This window comes from Hevea brasiliensis, chromosome 8, assembly GCF_030052815.1.
Source record: "Hevea brasiliensis isolate MT/VB/25A 57/8 chromosome 8, ASM3005281v1, whole genome shotgun sequence".
Classification (NCBI taxonomy): domain Eukaryota; kingdom Viridiplantae; phylum Streptophyta; class Magnoliopsida; order Malpighiales; family Euphorbiaceae; genus Hevea; species Hevea brasiliensis.
Window position 1 is genome coordinate 73,084,493 of NC_079500.1, and position 22,183 is coordinate 73,106,675.

Genomic DNA, 22,183 nt, shown 5'->3' on the forward strand with positions numbered 1-22,183 from the left:
ATTGTTCCTTATTGTCTTAACTTTATTTTTCTTTTCGAATCACTCCATTTGGAGTTTTGTAGCTCAAGTTATAGCCATTTGAATCATAGCTGCCGGATTGGCCTAACCCAGATTTTCTGGGTAAATTCTGGGTTCTGGCAGTTTTAGGTCACCAAATTTGGGTGGCTAAATGACTTAGTTAAGGGCATAATTTGAGTTTGTGTTCTTCAAGAAAGTTGTAGGTCTGTATCTCATCTTTCTACTGGTAAAATTTCAGGTCATTTAGACCTACCTAGCCCATGCTATGGCCAAATGAACAAACACTGTTTATTTGGTCATTTTTGTACATGGCAGAACACTCAATTCCAGATTTGGTCAATTTGTTCACTATGCTATGGTCACTTTTTGGGCATGATTCCTAGATAAAAAATGTTCCATTTTGTGTCTAATTTCATTCCCAATTGGCCTCACACCAATTGGGTTGGTAAATTTTCAGTTTTGGTCCTTGAAAACAACCTTGGTCCTACTGCCTGCAGAATGCCCATAAACAATCCGAATTTCCACTTGATTCCAACACTTCCAACATACCACAATTGGTCATACATGACCATTTTTCAACTCAAACAAGGTCAAACACACATTTGACGAATTCTCAAAATTTCATCTCCCAAACCCTAGGTCCAAAACCCTAACTTTCATAAAATTCAAATCTAATGCATTCTAAACACTTATCCATAGTCTACATACCTAATTCAACCTAAACAACCATTCAAATGCATCAAATTCACTCATTTCAAGCCCTAACCTACTCCTGGCCAAATTTTTATTTGGTCCCCAAGGATAGTTTTCTTTTAATTTTAAGTATATTTCTAAGTTAATTGAACTAAGAACATACACATTTAACTAAATTAATCAAGTTTAGATTACTAACCTTTTTTTGAATTTCCAATCTTCAAATCTCTATTTTTCCTCCTTCCTTTTCTTGATCAATCACCTTCTCAAGTTGGTCTAACAAGTTTTAATGGGGAATTTGGGGACAAAGTAGGGTTAGGTGGTTGGAAGAAGCTTGGTTTCAAGCTTTAATGGAGTTTTCTTCAATGGTGAAGTGAGGGAGAGAAGGGCAGCCCGTTGGTGAGGGTGAAGGTCTAATTTTTTTTGTTTCTTTTTAGTGTATTTTTAACTCTTTTAGTCTTATGACTTGGTCAATATTTGTAGGAAAAGTAAAATTAGTTTTGACATCATGATGATGTCATCCAAGTGATGTAAATAAAATTTTTCTTCTTTTTTTTTTCTTTTTCTTTTGCATTTATTTTTCCATTAGTTTTTTAATTTAATTCTTGATTCCAAAATTTTCTTTTCTCCGATTTTATTTGATAGTTAGGTCAGGAATCAGCTCTAGGGGTCAATTGACCAAAATTGCCCCTCGCCGGTTCGACCCAGTTTGTAAATAATTCAATATTTCTTCCGGATCCCTGACCTAATTATTTGACCTGCTTAACAATTCTTTTTGTGATTTTCTCTTTTCCACTGTGTTCGCAATAGTCCTAAGGACTGCGGCATCACATTTTATGGTTCAAAATTTGAGTTTAAATCGACCTCGCAGTCCTTCCCGAGAAAGTCACCCATCGATGTGACTCTCGGCTCATTTAACTTCTTGTGTTCTGTTTTTCTTATTTATACTTAACTAATTAATAATTACTAATTATTTGTGTTCAGGGCTTCCCTAAGTGTCTTAGACGTAGTTCTACTTCTCTTACTTGTTCGGACCGACACAGGTCACCGGAATAGTAAAATATACTAGGCTATGCCAATGGGGGTGTTACAATTCTCCCCCCCTTAAAAGAAATTTTGTTCTCGAAATTGTGTCCACTATCTGTCCTCAAATAGTCATACATGTTGTTTTCTCATGTTTTTCTCACATTTCTACATAGCTTCATAATCGAAATAATGATCCGTAGCGCTTTAACCAATACTATTTACTCATCGATTGCTTTCTTATGAGCTTCTATCATAAGTTAGATTCAAATTCATTTCAATTTTAGAGGTAAGCAAATCTGTGTGCTAGTGGATCCACTCTTTCTAGGACCTTGTATGATCCTATGAGTGAGAACTTAGTTTTACTCTTTTCTTATCAAATTTCTTGATCATTTGATGCAACCTTTAGTTTAGTTTAGAATATTTTAGTCTTTTCTTGTTGTTGTTTTAGCAATTATTTTCCTTTGTAGTCTTTCCTTTTTTTTTTTTTAAATGGCCTTGTTGGTCATATGTGAACTGCTTATCTCTTTTTTGGCCATAGGTCCATAACCATTATCTTACCATCTCTATTTATGACCAAGGCCTATGTGCTATTTTGCACTATCTTGTTTGCTTTTGTTTAACTTATTTCCTTCTTGATAGAATAGTCCGGGATATCGTTACGTGTTTTAAGTAAGTTGTTTGCCTTGGTGGCAATTCCTCATCTACTGTTTCTCTCATTTTGTAACACCCTCACTGTAGCAATTCCATACATTTTATTGTTCCTGTGATCGGTGACAGTCCGGACAGCTAGAACGTCTGGAAAAATAATTAGACTAGAGTGAGGAGTCATAAATAACTCAAATATTAATAAGAAAAATTTAGTAAACATTTTAGAAATAAAATACAACCAAGTCAAATGAGCCGGTGCCCAAGCGATGGGTAACCAAAGGGAAGTTGCGGTTCTCGCAACTAGGAGCCCTAGACCAGAGAGAAAATTCATAAAATAATTTTTGGGACTCCAGAAAAGGGTCATTGAGGTTCCTATGGCATTAGAATGCCAAGAAAATATTTAGAAAAATTTTTCAATCGGTACAGACAATTTTGACCCGTTAAGCCAAACGGAGGGCATTTTGGTCATTTCGCCTTCAGAGACGATTTTTGGCCGACTTGTCCAGTTGAGTAAATAATTATTATGACATAAAATGTGAATAAATATTGCTAAAAATTGAATTGAAAATGAGTAGCAAAGAAAAGAAAAGAAAATGAATTAAAATTGCAATTTTGACCTCATGCTTATGTCACTAAGCACTCTCACCAAATCACCTTGTGACATATGTCCATAAACCAATTAAAATGAGTCAAATGGGCAGAAAATTGAAGTGAAAAAAACAGCAGCCCTTTTCCTTCTTCTTCAAAACGTTTTACACCTCCTCCCTCACTCCTCCATTAACAAACTTTCTAAAGCTTCAATTTCCATGCTTTCCTCACCCCAAAACCCTAAGTCACCTTCACTAAAACTTATCCACACACCCTAAGGAAGCTCTAGGCAGCCACAAAGAGGAGAAATTCTAAGGAGAATACAAGTCCAAGAAGTGCCACTTAAAGGTTAGTGCACATATATACTTAGAACTCTTTATTTTCATGTTAAAGACTTAAAAGGGAGTAAGAATTTGAAAGCCAAATGAATGAAATTTATGTGTATGCATGCCCTGAATTTTGGCAGCCCTAAGGAAGGGATAAGAGTGATTGTTTTGATGGACTTAAAGTGGACTAAAGATCATGATTAAAGAATATATACATGTGGATAATGAATTAGTGAGTTAAACTAAGGTAATATGGGTGAACCTTGAATTTGGGCTAGGGTTTGGGGGTGAAAATTTGACTTGGCTTATGAAATTGTTAAAGAACATTCTAATGGTCAATTAGTGACCATTTGAGGAAATTTGACCATAATTTGGACTGAAATATAGCATGGCAAAGTGAATGAGTATGCTGCCTAGTGAGTGCAGCAGGATGGCTGTGATTCCAGCCCACTTGGACTGCCATATCTTTGTCTGTGTTTGTCCAATTGGTGTTTGGTGAATTGGACATGAAACTAGACTTATAATGGCACATTTTTGCTGAAGAAACCATGCCCAAAAGATCAAAGCAAGAGGACCAAAAATTGGCCCCAATCCGGGTACCCTGCAAGCCAATTCTTCAGAATGACCAAATGAACAGTAACTGTTCATTTGGCCATAACTCACTGTAGATATGGTCAATTGACCTGAAATTTTTACAGCAACAATTTAAGACATAGACAAACAACTTTCATGAAGAAATCTACCCCAAATTATGACTAGAACTTAATCAAAATGGCAGTCACATTCACTGTTCATGGTACTGTAGATTTTGTAAATTCTGCAGAATTGAAATCCGGCCAGCTGTGGTTTTTGGACCATATCTGGAGCTACAAAACTCCAAATGGAGTGATTCAAAAAATGAAATTCAACTAGACAAAATAAGGAACAACTTTCATGTTTACCATTTCCTCAAATTTCCACTGTAATAGTCCCTAATAGAACAGTAAACTTATGGTACAAAAACTGAAAATTCTGCCACTTAGTGTTAGGCTTAGAAATGGTAATGGTGATCACTTCCAACAAGTTCTAAATGCAAAATTTGGTATGTTTGGAGTGTCAAAACCAATGTACCTATTTTCTATCCAAAAGTCAACATTTTTGTTGACCAATGAGGTGAATAGTGACACCAAAACTTGAAATTCAAATGTGAAATTAGAAATGCATTTAGGGACTTTAAATTGCAATTGGCAATTAATACTAGCAAATGTAAAACTCAAAATGTGGGATCTTGGTGTAATTAGAATTAATATATCCATTAAGTATAAAAAAGTCAACATTTTGGTTGACTAGTAAGGTGAATAGTAATCAAAATGATTAATAAATTAAGATGAAGACCTAGAACCAATTCTAAGCTTAAATGCTTAGAATTGTATGACAAATGTGGACTATGCATCCTAGTCAAATTTGTTAAAAAGAAATTAAGGCTATAAATTTGAAATCCATGAAATATTCATGGATTACTTGAAACATGAAAAATAAGTCACCTAATTGATGTGAATAGATAGTTAGGGCTTATATGCCCATCACAAATGGAATTCATAAAATATTAGTAACTCAACTTGAAATATAAAATTTGTAATTACATAAGTAGATTCTTGAATGTATAAATGAGAAAGGAAAAATGTTTTGAATACAATGGAACATGTGAACCATTGTTTAGAATTGTGATCAATATGAATAACATAATGAATGAATAAATGAACCATATTAATGTATGAATGAGACATTAGATCTCATTATTGTAGAGAGGAGAAGTATTTTGAGCACAATAATATAAAAGGATAATTGATGTGAATTGTGATCATATAAATGATCAAATGAATGTATGAATTATAATTGAAATTTATCATGAAATAATAAACTCATAAAACACAATATATTAATATTTAATGATATTATATGCCCTTGTATTGCCTAGACATGTGTGTCAGATTGGATAGTTTGGCATGCCAATAGGGTATTGTTTTAGCAGTACTGCGAAAGGCTTTATGCCTGTATTCATGGCTTTATGCCCGTATTCATGGCTTTATGCCCGTATTCATGGCTTTATGCCAACATTCATAGCTTTATGCCCCATTATGTGTTATGATGGCTTTTTAGCCATACTGACTGCATACGTGGTTGACGTTCTGCGTCCCATGGTATGACGGCCCGAGGCACCGCGGTGTCCAGAGCCAACGACCCGTTATCCAGTTTAGTTAGCCTGTCGTAGGTTACTTGGGCAGTGTAATTTATTAAAATAAATTAAGACTATTAGTAATTAAAAATATTAGAAATCAAATAAATGAGTTAATAAGACTTCAAAAGAATTAGTTAGAATTATGAAATGATCCAAACCACATAAAAAAAAAATTGTTAAGTAAAATGATAAAAGAGTTGCAAAAATAGGTATAACTTAACTAAATATTTTAAATGTACCTTCTATTGCCATATAAATATAAACTGAGTATTTTTATTAATTCTGTATGTTGTATATTATTACTGTGAATTTCGGAATTAAACTCTTCCAAAGCGAAACAAATGAGAACAAAAGATAATTAATATTAGACACCTTGTATTAAATTAAACAGATTCTTAAATATTCAAATTATGCTTCGTTCTTTCTTTATTTGTATATTTTATTTTCTTGTTCTATTATTGCACCACTAAGCAGCAATGCTTAGCGCGATGGATTTGTTTCCTCGTGCAGATACTTTGACTAAGATTTTTGGAGTCCAGATCTGCAGAAGTGGCTGGAGTATTCAAGGTTGTCACCTCCTCAGTAATGCATGTAGATAGGGCCCATATAGATCATATTTTGTATTTAGTATAAAATGCTAGATATTGTATTATAATGTAGATTATGAGCAGGTAATTAATAGAAATATAATGTAATTTAATAAATTAGCTTTTTCATATGTAATTAATTTATATATCATGTAAATTATGAAATTATGTAAATTAAAGAAATTTGAAAATTTTACTTATGTGATTTGAGCATGAATGAGATTGTATGGATTCGAAGACAGATTTGAAATATATAGATAATGCATGGAAATGAATATGAAATTGAGATATATGAATGAGATGTGAATTATGAGATGAATGATTGAGAAATGAAATTGAAAAATGTTGAGATTTGATATTGGAGTTTGAGAGTGATGAGATATAAATATTGGAAGTGTTTTTCACAGGTTCCGAAGAACTGTTTTCTCCATTTTTAGCCAGATCTACTTGGATTTTCTTTAAAATTTTCGGAACCTCAAATAAATAATAATTTTGATAAATGGCTTAAATAAATTATATTCCATAAACTATATTCAAAACTATGACAAAAAAATTAATTAAGGAAAAAAATAGAGTGTGGCGGTACACCGTGTGACTCCGCTGGTTTCTCCGTCAAAAAATAATTAATATTAAAATATAATGAGATCAAATTATGAAAGGAATAAAGTAAGATAAGATAGGGTGCTCCGGCACCGAATGTAACACACTTTGCTCGGCTACACTGTAGTCGGGTGAGAGGTGTCACATTTATTGGTATCAGAGCCAGGTTTAGGCATTCCTAGGCATAGATAGATAAAATAAAATTGTGTGCATGACATGCATTGCATTCACATGAGTCGAGGTGACACTAATGCAGATCTATTTTCGTGGTTATTTTAGGTTAAGGTATGGACTCAGAATCGCAGAGGGCAATAAAAGAAGAAGTAGTAAGCCGTATCCTGACTGGGAGTGATATTAGAAATCGGGGAAATCCTGCTCCACCAGTGCAAGAGGTGCCTGTACAACCCCAACAGGCCTTGTTTGAGCAGATGACTGAATTCTTTCAACAGATGACTGGGGTTATTCCACCACCGCTTCAGCGGAAATCACCTCTAGGAAAAATTAGGAAGTATGGAGCTGTAGATTTTAATGGTAGAAAGGAAGACGATTCTTCAGCTGCTGAGTATTGGTTAGAAAGAACTAGAAGAGTCTTGCAGCAGCTCCATTGCACACCAGAACAAAGTTTGGAGTGTGCAGTTTCATTGTTACAAGAAGCTGCATATCGGTAGTGGGATGTTGTAACCAAGGCAGTGCAACCAGCCGACGTAACTTGGGAATTCTTTCTGATAGAGTTCAGAAAGAAATATATTAGCTGTGTTCATGAAGAGGAACAGAAGAGGAGTGGTGATCAGCAAAAGAGGAAATTTGAACAGTCTAGTAATAAGAGGCCGAGAGAACAGTTAAGTCAGACATCTGATCAAAGTAGGAGATCCAAACCCAGGCCTATACCCAGAAGAGATCAACCAGAAACACTAGTAGTGAGTGCGCCAGGATTAGCAAGAAAATGTGGCCATTGTAACAAGTGGCATAAAGGTGAATGTAGGGGATTGACTGGAGCCTGTTATAGATGTGGGGCCATAGACCATCGTCTAAAAGATTGTCCTAAGAGGAATTTACCACGGACCCAAATAGAGGTCGTGGAAGGACCAAGTACAACAGTAATGTCACCCAAGTCAGAGAGGAGCAAGAAGCCCCAAATGTAAATTTGAGGTAAAGTATCCTTCCCTTATGATATGCCAAAGTGTATAATAATAGATTCAAAAAAAATTAAATAGTACCATATGTATAAAAGAAGTAGACAGATGGAGCAATAGACAGGTAAAAGAATTATCTCAGAATCCAAAATACCCAGTAAATTTTGAGGACGAAATTTAAATTAGAGGGGAAGAATTGTAACACCCTCACTGTAGCAATTCCATACATTTTACTGTTCCTGTGACCGGTGACGGTCCGGACAGCTAGAATGTCTGGAAAAATAATTAGACTAGAGTGAGGAGTCATAAATAACTCAAATATTAATAAGAAAAATTTAGTAAAAATTTTAGAAATAAAATACAACCAAGTCAAATGAGCCGGTGCCCAAGCGATGGGTAACCAGAGGGAAGTTGCGGTTCTCGCAACTAGGAGCCCTAGACCCGAGAGAAAATTCATAAAATAATTTTTGGGACTCCAGAAAAGGGTCATTGAGGTTCCTATGGCATTACAATACCAAGAAAATATTTAGAAAAATTTTTCAATCGGTACAGACAATTTTGACCCGTTAAGCCAAACGGAGGGCATTTTGGTCATTTCGCCTTCAGAGACGATTTTTGGCCGACTTGTCCAGTTGAGTAAATAATTATTATGACATAAAATGTGAATAAATATTGCTAAAAATTGAATTGAAAATGAGTAGCAAAGAAAAGAAAAGAAAATGAATTAAAATTGCAATTTTGACCTCATGCTTATGTCACTAAGCACTCTCACCAAATCACCTTGTGACACATGTCCATAAACTAATTAAAATGAGTCAAATGGGCAGAAAATTGAAGTGAAAAAAACAGCAGCCCTTTTCCTTCTTCTTCAAAACGTTTTACACCTCCTCCCTCACTCCTCCATTAACAAACTTTCTAAAGCTTCAATTTCCATGCTTTCCTCACCCCAAAACCCTAAGTCACCTTCACTAAAACTTATCCACACACCCTAAGGAAGCTCTAGGCAGCCACAAAGAGGAGAAATTCTAAGGAGAATACAAGTCCAAGAAGTGCCACTTAAAGGTTAGTGCACATATATACTTAGAACTCTTTATTTTCATGTTAAAGACTTAAAAGGGAGTAAGAATTTGAAAGCCAAATGAATGAAATTTATGTGTATGCATGCCCTGAATTTTGGCAGCCCTAAGGAAGGGATAAGAGTGATTGTTTTGATGGACTTAAAGTGGACTAAAGATCATGATTAAAGAATATATACATATGGATAATGAATTAGTGAGTTAAACTAAGGTAATATGGGTGAACCTTGAATTTGGGTTAGGGTTTGGGGGTGAAAATTTAACTTGGCTTATGAAATTGTTAAAGAACATTCTAATGGTCAATTAGTGACCATTTGAGGAAATTTGACCATAATTTGGACTGAAATATAGCATGGCAAAGTGAATGAGTATGCTGCCTAGTGAGTGCAGCAGGATGGCTGTGATTCCAGCCCACTTGGACTGCCATATCTTTGGCTGTGTTGGTCCAATTGGTGTTTGGCTAATTGGACATGAAACTAGACTTATAATGGCACATTTTTTCTGTAGAAACCATGCCCAAAAGACTAAAGCAAGAGGACCAAAAATTGGCCCCAATCCGGGTACCCTGCAAGCCAATTCTGCAGAATGACCAAATGAACAGTAACTGTTCATTTGGCCATAACTCAGTGTAGATATGGTCAATTGACCTGAAAGTTTTACAGCAATAAGTTAAGACATAGACAAATAACTTTCATGAAGAAACCTACCCCAAATTATGACCAGAACTTAATCAAAATGGCAGTCACATTCACTATTCATAGTACTGTAGATTTGGTAAATTCTGCAGAATTGAAATCCGGCCAGCTGTAGTTTTTGGACCATATCTGGAGCTAAAAAACTCCAAATGGATTGATTCAAAAAAGGAAATTCAACTAGACAAAATAAGGAACAACTTTCATGTTTACCATTTCCTCAAACTTCCACTGTAACAGTCCCTAATAGAACAGTAAACTTATGGTACAAAAACTGAAAATTCTGCCACTTAGTGTTAGGCTTAGAAATGGTAATGGTGATCACTTCCAACAAGTTTTAAATGCAAAATGTGGTATGTTTGGAGTGTCAAAACCAATGTACCTATTTTCTATCCAAAAGTCAATATTTTTGTTGACCAATGATGTGAATAGTGACACCAAAACTTGAAATTCAAATGTGAAATTAGAAATGCATTTAGGGGACTTTAAATTGCAATTGGCAATTAATACTAGCAAATGTAAAACTCAAAATGTGGGATCTTGGTGTAATTAGAATTAACATATCCATTAAGTATAAAAAAAGTCAACATTTTGGTTGACTAGTAAGGTGAATAGTAATCAAAATGATTAGTAAATTAAGATGAAGACCTAGAACCAATTCTAAGCTTAAATGCTTAGAGTTGTATGACAAATGAGGACTATGCATCCTAGTTAAATTTGTTAAAAAGAATTTAAGGCTATAAATTTGAAATCCATGAAATATTCATGGATTACTTGAAACATGAAAAATAAGTCACCTAATTGATGTGAATAGATAGTTAGGGCTTATATGCCCATCACAAATGGAATTCATAAAATATTAGTAACTCAACTTGAAATATAAAATTTGTAATTACATAAGTAGATTCTTGAATGTATAAATAAGAAAGGAAAAATGTTTTGAATACAATGGAACATGTGAACCATTGTTTAGAATTGTGATCAATATGAATAACATAATGAATGAATAAATGAACCATATTAATGTATGAATGAGACATTATTTCTCATTATTGTAGAGAGGAGAAGTATTTTGAGCACAATAATATAAAAGGATAATTGATGTGAATTGTGATCATATAAATGACCAAATGAATGTATGAATTATAATTGAAATTTATCATGAAATAATAAACTCATAAAACACAATATATTAATATTTAATGATATTATGTGCCCTTGTATTGCCTAGACATGTGTGTCAGATTGGATAGTTTGGCATGCCAATAGGGTATTGTTTTAGCAGTACTGCGAAAGGCTTTATGCCTGTATTCATGGCTTTATGCCCGTATTCATGGCTTTATGCCAACATTCATGGCTTTTATGCCCCATTATGTGTTATGATGGCTTTTTAGCCATACTGACTGCATACGTGGTTGACGTTCTGCGTCCCATGGTATGACGGCCCGAGGCACCGCGGTGTCCAGAGCCAACGACCCGTTATCCAGTTTAGTCAGCCTGTCGTAGGTTACTTGGGCAGTGTAATTTATTAAAATAAATTAAGACAATTAGTAATTAAAAATATTAGAAATCAAATAAATGAGTTAATAAGACTTCAAAAGAATTAGTTAGAATTATGAAATGATCCAAACCACATAAAAAAAAAATTGTTGAGTAAAATGTTAAAAGAGTTGCAAAAATTGGTATAACTTAACTAAATATTTTAAATGTACCTTCTATTGCCATATAAATATAAACTGAGTATTTTTATTAATTCTGTATGTTGTATATTATCACTGTGAATTTCGGAATTAAACTCTTCCAAAGCGAAACAAATGAGAACAAAAGATAATTAATATTAGACACCTTGTATTAAATTAAACAGATTCTTAAATATTCAAATTATGCTTCGTTCTTTCTTTATTTGTATATTTTATTTTCTTATTCTATTATTGCACCAATAAGCAGCAATGCTTAGCGCGATGGATTTGTTTCCTCGCGCAGGTACTTTGACTAAGATTTTTGGAGTCCAGATCTGCAGAAGTGGCTGGAGTATTCAAGGTTGTCACCTCCTCAATAATGCATGTAGATTGGGCTCATATAGATCATATTTTGTATTTAGTATAAAATGCTAGATATTGTATTATAATGTAGATTATGAGCAGGTAATTAATAGAAATGTAATGTAATTTAATAAATTAGCTTTTCCATATGTAATTAATTTATATATCATGTAAATTATGAAATTATGTAAATTAAAGAAATTTGAAAATTTTACTTATGTGATTTGAGCATGAATGAGATTGTATGGATTCGAAGACAGATTTGAAATATATAGATAATGCATGGAAATGAATATGAAATTGAGATATATGAATGAGATGTGAATTATGAGATGGTTATGAAAATAATTGATGAGATTTTATTTGTAAAATATTATTGAAATTTTCAAACAGGTAAATAGTAAAATACGTCAACTGATAATAAAATAGGGAAAACTCCGCTGGTTTCTCCATCGAAAAATAATTAATATTAAAATATAATGAGATCAAATTATGAAAGGAATAAAGTAAGATAAGATAGGGTACTCCGGCACCGAATGTAGCACACTTTGCTCGGCTACACTGTAGTTGGGTGAGGGGTGTTACACATTTCTTACTATTCTATTTGTTTCTCTCTTTTTTTTTTTATTCCACAACTTAACTTTAATTATTTTATTCCTCAATCTTATCTTCTTCCTTAACTTGACTGTCGAGTCGTAATTTAGCACCTCTTATCGTCCCTAATAAATCCACTATACTTCAATATTATTTTGATTTGGTCCTCTAACCATTCTAGTCAACACTTTAACTAATATTCATAACGTTTCTTTATTATATTTGCACCAGCTATTCTAATTTTTACTTCCATAAATTTTTTTTTTATCTATTGATATTCTATAGCTTATTTTGCACTGATGTGTAGTCATTACTTTCTTTTGCTATTGAACTAATACCTTTCAATATTCTAACTTTAGAGTTTTAAGCCCCAGGTTAGGACTTTCAAACTCCTTTCCAATAAGAAAACTTTATCTTATCATAACTATACCAAAACAGATGCCGTTTGCAACTATTCTTATTTTTGTGTCCTATTGGTTAGTACATAGCTCTACACAATAAATCTCAAGTCAGTACTGTAATCTGCAGCTTACAGCACAATATCAAGAATATTGTATAGTTACTATGATACATCCCAATAGATTAAACTTCCCTATATCTTATTTCTTTCAAATTCACTAATATCTTAAACTTATTTTGATTATGGTACCCACTGACATCTATCAGCAGTAATACCTTTACCTGCATCTAAGGTAGCTATATTACTATAACTTACTTTTAGGTTCTCTTGCCTTACCTAATTAGGCTTACTAATTAACTTTACAAATTCTTGTATGCTAGCAAATACTTTTCGCTGACAAATTCTTCCAAAATTAATTTTAAAAAGACTAGTCACTAACATATCAAAAATTTTTTTTTTTACACATATACATATCTTAGTTAAGAATCGAGAAAATACCAGCAACCATGTCAGAAGTCTCATCCTTGTCCCTCTGTCGCATAGTATATACTCTCACTGGAGCATCACCTTGTCTTGGTTGATTCACAGTACTCTGATTTCCAGGTGTACTACCCCTACCTCTGCCTCTGCCTCTACCAATTACTGGTGAACTCTTCGGGGTAGAAACTTGGGCTGATCCTTCTGATGTGGTAAATGATCCATAACGGCATGGACTTATGCAATCCTTAACAAAATGACAAGTCCCTCCATAATTAAAACATGCTCCTATAGCTCTATAACATGCTCCACTATGTGGTTTACCATAAGTTTCACAAAGTTGATCCGACAGCGTATTTCTGCGTGTCTATTGAGTTTGCTGATCGAATTGGGATGGTTTCTGTCCAGAAGATCTACCTCTACCTGATTCGCGTAAGCTAGATCCTCTAAAATGTTTTCTTTTTCCAGAGCCACTCTTAGTAGCTTGGCCAGTAACCTTTTCAGTTTTCTTTTTCTCTTTTGTATTCTTTTTCACTGCCCATTCTGATTCTATCCTTTCCAGTTCCAGGGCTTGTGAAATTAATTCAGAAAAGTTTTGGTGTCAGAACCCCACCACTTGCATTCTCAAGCTGGGCCTCAACCCAGCCTCAAACCTCTTACATTTGTATTTGGGGGTGGTGACCAAACTTCCGGCATAGTGGCTTAGTCGAGAGAAATCCCCCTCATACTCTGCTACAGTTCTGTCCCCTTGCTTCAGACTTAAAAACTCTTGCAACTTCATTTCTACATAAGCATTGGGAACCCACTTTTGCCGAAATTCCCTTAAAAAGTCTGCCCATATGAGAACTAGTGGCTCATCAGGCTGTGGGGGATGGTCTTCCACCACTCATATGCATCCCCTTGCTAAAGTGATACTGAATATTCGAACTTCAACTCTTCAGCACACTGTAGTTTTCTGAAAACCCGTTCCATCCTCTCTAACTACTGTTCTGCTTCCATTGGATCCACTATTCCTTTGAATTCTGTAGCCCCAAATTTCATTAACTTCTCATATTGCCGAGCCAGAGGCTGTGATTGTGCTGCAGGTGCTTGCATCTGAGCTTGTGGTGGCACATTTCCCACCATTTGTTGAAAGAACGCAGCCATCTGCTGTGCAAACTGAGTAGGGAACTGCAGTACTTGAGGAGGAGCTAGAGTGGCTAACCCACTCACATTCTGGAGTGCTGGGGCTTTTTCTTGGGCCTCAGCCTCGACAGATTGCCCTATGGAATGATCTCCCTCTTCCATTCCATTTTCCAAAAATTTTCTACTCTCTGAGAACAAATACAAGGAGGTTAACCTCCGTTAGTGCATATTCATGATGTAAATATGTCATATGTATCAAACATTTGAGCAGTTGTATTTACCGAGAAAATATTTCAAATTCACAGTTCAAAATTTATTTTAAAACCTTTGCTCTGATACCACTAAACATGTCACACCCTACCCCTCCGTAAGATGTAACATGATCCCGTTGTACATCTAATGAATTACCGTACTTCGCCTACCGGTAACCCATTAAATATACTACAAGGGATTTTAAAACAATTTTCGTTCATTTTTAAATTGGTGAGTAAAATTTTTTTTTCAAATATTAAAAACCTTTATTTAAAGTCCAAACCTAAATCAAATTTTTTAGATATTTAAAATCTCTGCAATTTTTACAAAAATTTTAGCAGAGTGCCGTCTATATTTAGGAAAAATAATTCTTCAAAACCTATGAAAAACACTTCCAGATAATTTCATTTCACAGCCTCAATCTCCAATAATATCCCAAAACAATATAGTCAACGACAATTTAATCAAAATTCACTTTTTAAAATATTGTTAAAATAATTCCATTCATAAACGTGGCACTAAAATTAATTTTACATACATAATCTTAATATATAGAAAGAAGATCCAAAATAATATTATTACAATTTTATCTGTACAACTGCTCAAACTACAGAGATACATATGCATACTATCATATTTACATCAAACTAAACTACCAGGGTATAGACAAATACCCGTACAAAAATTCTTCAATTGTGCTCCTCTTTGTTGTGTGACTCACTCTGCTTGCTATATTCTTTCTCTATCTCATGAAAGAAGTTAAAGCTATCACTGAGTATAAAAATACTCAGTGGTGCACAATAAAGTATAAAATGCATAATATAAAACATTTATGAACAATTTATAATTCAAAAATCTCATAATCACATTTTCCAATTTTTTTTTAAATCACTTTTATAACAAATCATAATTTTCAAGCTTAATATAACACAACATTGATCAAACAATTTAATAAACATAGTGTTGCCAATAAATAACACAACTTAGGCCATGACACAAAATTTCCAAACATGCCGTGTTGTACACCACGATAAGGCAAACTCACCCCACTAATCGAAATCAATGAGGGAGGCGGCTACCTAGCTAATGAGTACTCATCCAAACTCACCTCCTGACTAGGAAGCCAAAGAGGGAGGAATATAGTCAAACTCACCTCATAAATGGAAGAGGAACATAATAAGAGACTGCCATGCCAAGTGTGAATCAAAACAATTTAAAGCTATGATGTTCAATTATAATTGATACAACAATTAAACAAACTTCATTTCAAATCTCCATTTCTAAAGTAGGCAACACACAAATTCTCAAATAAAATTTCCAAGGCCATAACCAAATTCAAAACCATATTGTTCAAATATTTCATATAAATCAATAAATAATTTTCATTCCAAATTTCCATTGTAAAATAGGCAACACAACATTCTCAAAATTCATAATGAATAAAACACATTCACAATGTATAACAAATCAATTTTCATTGTGAAAACTATAATTTAAAAATTTTTATGCACAAACCTGGACTTAGTCGTCTCTAGGCCTTCCGGGTCTTTTTTAGCTGAAACACAAAATTTATAGTGTTTCAGTATCTTATCTCATAATAATTCCAATAATTAATTTATATATGTTCAATTCTAGCTCCAATATGCTTAAACTTACATTCTTGAAAATTTTCATGTTGAGGTTACTATTTATGGTACTATTCAAGTCAAAATATTGACTTTCTTATGCTTAATAGGTATGGGAAATCTAATTATACCCACATACCACATTTTGGTTACCTAACTTGTTGGTTTTGGTCATTTTCTCAAAACTTAAGTCTTTTAGGCAAAATTTCAAAATTTCAGTTTTGGTGTCCTATGTTGCACTGTTCCATTGGTCATGTTGCTGTTAGAATTTGGCCAAGTTTTCTTCACACAAATTGTTCCTTATTGTCTTAAATTTATTTTCCTTTTTGAATCACTCCATTTGGAGTTTTGTAGCTAAAGTTATAGCCATTTGAATCATAGTTTCCGGATTGGCTTAACCCAGATTTTCTGGGTAAATTCTAGGTTCTGGCAGTTTTAGGTCACCAAATTTGGGTGGCTAAATAACTTGGTTAAGGGCATAATTTGGGTTTGTGTTCTTCATGAAAGTTGTAGGTCTATATCTCAGATTTTTAATGGTAAAATTTCAGGTCATTTAGACCTGCCTAGCCCATGCTATGGCCAAATGAACAAACACTATTCATTTGGTCATTTTTGTACAGGGCAGAACACTCAATTTCGGATTTGGTCAATTTGTTCACTATGCTATGGTCACTCTTTGGGCATGATTCCTAGATGAAAAATGTGCCATTTTGTATCTAGTTTCATTCCCAATTGGCCTCACACCAATTGGGTTGGTAAATTTTCAGTTTTAGTCCTTGAAAGGGACCTTGGTCCTGCTGCCTACAGAATGCCCATAACCAATCCGAATTTCCACTTGATTCCAACACTTCCAACATACCACAATTGGTCATACATGACCATTTTTCAGCTCAAACAAGGTCAAACACACCATTTGACCAATTCTCAAAATTTCATCTCCCAAACCCTAGGTCCAAAACCCTAACTTTCATAAAATTCAAATCTAATGCATTCTAAACACCTATCCATAGTCTGCATACATAATTCAACCTAAACAACCATTCAAATGCATCAAATTCACTCATTTCAAGCCCTAACCTACTGATGGCAAAATTTTTATTTGGTCCCCAAGGATAGTTTTCTTTTAATTTTTAAATATATTTCTAAGTTAATTCAACTAAGAACATAAACATTTAACTAAAATATTCAAGTTTAGATTACTAAACTTTTCTTGAATTTCCAATCTTCAAATCTCTATTTTTCCTGCTTCCTTTTCTTGATCAATCACCTTCTTAAGTTGGTCTAACAAGTTTTAATGGGGAATTTGGGGACAAAGTGGGGTTAGGTGGTTGGAAGAAGCTTGGTTTCAAGCTTTAATGAAGTTTTCTTCAATGATGAAGTGAGGGAGAGAAGGGCAGCCCGTTGGTGAGATTGAAGGTCTGATTTTTTTGTTTCTTTTTAGTGTATTTTTAACTCTTTTAGTCTTAGTTGACTTGGTCAATATTTGTAGGAAAAGTAAAATTAGTTTTGACATCATGATAATGTCATCCAAGTGATGTAAATAAACTTTTTCTTCTTTTTTCTTTTTTCTTTTTCTTTTACATTTATTTTTCCATTAGTTCTTTAATTTAATTCTTGATCCCAAAATTTTCTTTTCTCTGATTTTATTTGACAGTTAGGTCAGGAGTCTGCTCTAGGGGTCAATTGACCAAATTACCCCTCACCGGTTTGACCCGGTTTGCAAATAATTTAATATTTCTTCTAGATCCTTGACTTAATTACTTGATCTACTTAACAATTCTTTTTTGTAATTTTCTCTTTTCCACTGTGTTCACAATAGTCTTAAGGACTGTGGCGTCACATTTTATGGTTCAAAATTTGAGTTTAAATCGACCTCGCAGTCCTTCCTGAGAAGGTCACCCATCGCTGTGACTCTCGGCTCATTTGACTTCTTGTGTTCTGTTTTTCTTATTTACACTTAACTAATTGACAATTACTAATTATTTGTGTTCAGGGCTTCCCTAAGTGTCTTAGACGTGATTCTACTTCTCTTACTTGTTCGGATCGACACCGGTCACCAAAATAGTAAAATATACCAGGCTATGCCAATAAGGGTGTTACAATGGAAGCCTCCCAGGAATACAACTAAGGTCAGAAGTTTCTTGGGGCTGGCTGGGTATTACAAAAGATTTGTGAAGAGATTTTCTTTAATAGTTGCTCCAATGACCAAGTTGTTACACAAGAATGTCAGATTTGACTGGAATGACAAGTGTCAAGCCAGTTTTGAGAAGTTGAAGGCTATGTTGACAGAAGCACCAGTGTTAACATAGCCAGTCTCAGGAAAGGACTTTGTGGTCTACAATGATGCCTCGCATAATGGGTTAGGGTGTGTATTGATGCAAGAGGGGAAGCTGGTCGCCTATGCTTCCAGGCAGCTAAGGCCACATGAATAGAATTACCCTACCCATGATCTAGAGCTTGTAGCAATTATCTTCGCATTGAAGATATGGAGGCATTACTTGTATGGTGAAAAGTGTTACATTTACACAGACCACACAAGCCTAAAATACTTGCCAACCCCGAAGGAGCTCAATCTTAGACAGAGGCGATGGATTGAGTTCCTGAAGGAATATGATTGTGCGATTGACTACCATCCTAGGAAGGCAAATGTAGTTGCTGATGCTTTGAGCAGAAAATCCATCACAGCTTTGAGAACATTGAATGCCGGTCTATCCTTGGCTCGAGATGGAGCTATTTTGGCTGAGTTGCAAGTGAGGCAAAACCTGCTACAGCAGATTTTAGATGGGCACAAGGCAGATGAAAAGTTAATGACTATTATGAGCAAAATCTCAAAAGGGAAAGCAACTGACTATGAGGTGAAGGTAGATGGGTGTCTGTACTACAAAGGAAGAGTATGTGTACCAGATGATGGGGAATTGAAAGCTAGTATTCTGAAAGAGGCAAACACCAATGTTTATGCTATGCACCCAGGAAGTACAAAACTGTATCATGGTCTGAAGCTTCAGTATTGGTGGCCTGGTATGAGAAGGACATAGCTGACAATGTGACTAAATACTTGACATGTCAGCAAGTCAAGGCAAAACATCAAGTTCCATCGGGTTTGCTATAGCCTATACGCATACCTGAATGGAAATGGGATGGGGTCACCATGGATTTTATAAGTGGTCTACCTCTCACCCAGAAGAAGCATGATGCAGTATGGGTGATATTAGATAGATTGACGAAGTCAGCACACTTTCTGCCAGTAAGGACTAACTACTCATTGGAGAAGTTAGTAGAATTGTATATCAGTGAGATAGTTAGACTGCATGGAATTCCACTTTCCATTATATCTGATCGAAATCCAAGGTTTACATCGAGATTTTGGAAGAAGTTACATGAATCCTTGGGTACACAACTCCACTTCAGCACAGCTTTCCATCCTCAGACGGATGGGCAATCAGAAAGACTAATCCAGGTAAATAATTAAAACCAAATGAACTAAGACACATATTGAACTGAAATGATAATAATAACATGAAATATATGTTAGGTCCTTGAGGATATGCTGAGGAGTTGTGTCATTGAGTTTGAGAGAAGTTGGGATAGATACTTCCCACTGGCAGAATTTGCATACAACAATAGCTACCAAGCTAGTATCCAAATGGCCCCGTATGAAGCACTGTATGGGAGGAAATATAGAACTCCAGTGTGCTGGACTGAATTGGACGAAGATAAACTGGTAGGGCCAAACCTGGTGAAACAGACTGAGGAGAAGGTAAAGATAATCAAAGCCAATCTGAAGGTTGCCTCAGACAGACAAAAATCTTATGCCAACCTAAAGAGAAAAGAAATAGAATATGCAGTGGGCGACAAAGTGTTCCTCAAGGTGTCAATGTGGAAGAAGGTACTAAAGTTTGGAAGAAAAGGTAAGATAAGCCCTAGGTTTATTGGCCCATATGAAGTCATTGAACGTGTGGGTCCAGTGGCCTACAGGCTAGCTTTACCACCAGAGCTGGACAAGATTCACAATGTGTTCTACATGTCTATGCTAAGAAGATACCGCTCAGATCCTTCACGTCATCTCCATGGAAGAAATTGAAGTACAATTAGATTTGACATATGAAGAAGAACCCATACGGATCCTAGCTCGGGAAGTGAAAGAGTTGAGAAATAAGCAGATTCTACTGGTGAAAGTGTTTTGGAGGCACCACAACACTGAGGAGGCCACTTGGGAAAGTGAAGAGACGATGAGGCAACAGTTCCCTCAACTGTTTGCATCAGGTAAATTTCGAGGACGAAATTTAAATTAGAGGGGAAGAGTTGTAACACCCTCCCTGTAGCAGCTTCGTACATTCTACTGTTCCAGTGACCAGTGTCGGTCCGGACAGTTAAAACATCTGAGGAACCATAATTAACTCAAATATTAATAAGAAAAATTTAGGAAAAATTTTAGAAATAAAATACAATCAATTTAATTGAGCCGGTGCCCTAGCGATGGGTAACCTAATGGGAAGTTGCGGTTCTCATAACTAGAAGCCCTAGACCAAGGAGAAAATTCATAAAATAATTTTTGGGACTCCAGAGAAGAGTCATTGAGGTTTCTATGGCATTAGAATGCCATGAAAATGCTTAGAAAAATTTTTCAATCAGTACAGACAATTTTGGTCTGTTAAGTCCAACGAAGGGCATTTTGGTCATTTCATCTTCAGAGATGATTTTTGGCCGACTTGTCCAGTTAAGTAAATAATTATCATGACACAAAATGTGAATAAATATTGCTAAAAATTAAACTGAAAATGAGTAGGGAAGAAAAGAAAAGAAAATGAGATTTAATGTCAATTTTGACATCATATGATGTCATTTAAAGGAATTCCCACCAATCACATTAAAGCATCACTTAAGTAAGTAATAAAAGAAGATAAATAACACCAAAAAAAGAAAAAAAAAACAATATGTTTCTTTACCAAACTAAAGACCAGCCATCTCCCTCTTCTCCCATAGCCATTTCCTCCATGAAAGCTCACCCAAGCTCCCAAGCTCACCAAATCTTACTTGAAACCCTAACCTTGCTTCATAAAAAAAATTAACCTAGCAACTTGAACATCCTCTAGGTAGCCAAAAGAGGAAGGAAAGAGCAAGTTTAATTGGTTTGAAATTCTGCTCCATTCAAGGTTAGTGTCCAACTCTTACTCCTTTTGCTTTAATTCATGTTCAATGGCATGAATTGTGTAGGAAATATAAGGAAATAAAGCAAATAAGCGTGTGTGTGCAACTTACAATTTTTGATAGCTAGGGTTTGATGATTTTTCTTGGTAGAAAAATGGTCATGAGCAGCCTTTGGTAGTGGATGGGGTATTGAACATAATTAAGTAAGTGAAATGCAAGAATTGTGCATGTATGAAATGAAAAAAATTGGACACTTGAACAATTCTAGGGTTTGCTCATGTGATAGTTCATTAACCTTGTAATGGCGAATTAGTGACCATTTGAATGTGTATGATGAGGAAATGAAGTGAGTTAAGGCTTGGCATTTGTGTATGGGTGAGTCGCTTTATCGACTGGGCAGACTAAGCATGAGTCCAGCAGGTTTGGGTAGTTATAAATGGAGTTATAGAGGTTCAATTGGTGCAAGGCTAATTGAACATGAAACTAGACATATAATGGCATGACTTTGGTATAGAAACCTTGCCCAGAAAACCAAACCAAGTTGACCTAAAAATTGCCCTAATCTGGGTGACTTGCATTCTACCTGGGCAAAATGACCAAATAAATAGTGTCTATTCATTTGGTCATAACTTAGTGTAGAAAGGTCCAATTGACCTGAAATTTTACCAGCAGAAAGCTGAGACATAGAACTACAACTTTCATGAAGAACACAAATCCAAATTCTGACCATAACTTAGTCAAATTTCCAACCAAACTTAAGTTACCAAATTTCACAGAACCAATTTTGCCCAGAATTTTGGATTCTGTCTAATCCGGCCAGTTATGGTGTTTAGGCCATAACTTGAGCTACAAAACTCCAAATAGAGTGATTCAAAGAAGGAAATATAACTAGACAAAATAAGGAACAACTTTCAT